Raw genomic sequence first — 914 nt, forward strand, 5'->3', positions numbered from 1 at the left:
GGAATTGTTCCTAGATAGCAACTCCCTGTTCTTCTTGGCAGGAAAAGCCGATCTGTCTAACCTGGATATGCAGCACTCGTTATTCGTCAGTGTTATCGGCGAGTATGTTTGCAGTATGAATCATTTTGTGCACGTGCGTCACGGGACGAGCTTTGATCTACATCTATATGGATACTCTGCAAATCACATGTAAGTGCCTGGCAAAGGGTTCTTCGAATCCCCTTCACAATTGATAGTTAATTGAAACCCTCAGCTGCCGACAGGTGTTGTTGATATACTTCGATGGGGACAGCTGAAAATGTGTGCCCCGACCGGGACTCGAACCCGGGATCTCCTGCTTACATGGCAGACGCTCTATCCATTTGAGCCACCGAGGACACAGATGAATACCGCGACTGCAGGTATTTATCCCTTACACGCTTCCCGTGAGACTCACATTTCCAACCGGCCACAATCCACAAACGTAATGTACGTAATAGGTGTTTGCCCATCCACTCAATACTGGCCCACACTAAGGTGACGATTCCCGTAAGATTTCGGGCAATCTGTGCGCATTCGCACAGACGAAGGTCAATGGCTGGGTAACGTTTAACCATATATATGAAGATAGTAACTGTTCTCGAAAGAACAGGCGCCACTGACGACCGGGCAGCTTCTCTAGAATACATGATAGACCGGCCTATGTGGCCGAGCGGTTCTAGGCGCTTCAGTCGGGAGCCGTGCGACCTCTACGGTCGCAGGTTCAAATCCTGCCTCGAGTATGGATGTGTGTGATGTCCTTAGGTTAGTTAGGTTTAAGTCGTTCTAAGTTCTAGAGGACTGATGACCTCAATTGTTAAGTCCCATAGTGTTCAGAGCCATTTGAACCATCAGTCCCTGTGCTTACACACTACTTACATTAACTTATGCTAAGG

At 48.0% G+C, this 914-nt stretch overlaps 1 non-coding gene across 1 annotated transcript; it reads right to left on the minus strand.

Moving 5' to 3' along the window:
• Nucleotides 1-303: 303 nt before the first annotated feature.
• On the minus strand, nucleotides 304-377 carry Trnat-ugu (transfer RNA threonine (anticodon UGU)). The gene has a single exon. It is a non-coding gene; the product is annotated as a tRNA-Thr (tRNA).
• Nucleotides 378-914: the final 537 nt, after the last annotated feature.

This window comes from Schistocerca gregaria, unplaced genomic scaffold (genome assembly GCF_023897955.1).
Source record: "Schistocerca gregaria isolate iqSchGreg1 unplaced genomic scaffold, iqSchGreg1.2 ptg000362l, whole genome shotgun sequence".
NCBI lineage: Eukaryota > Metazoa > Arthropoda > Insecta > Orthoptera > Acrididae > Schistocerca > Schistocerca gregaria.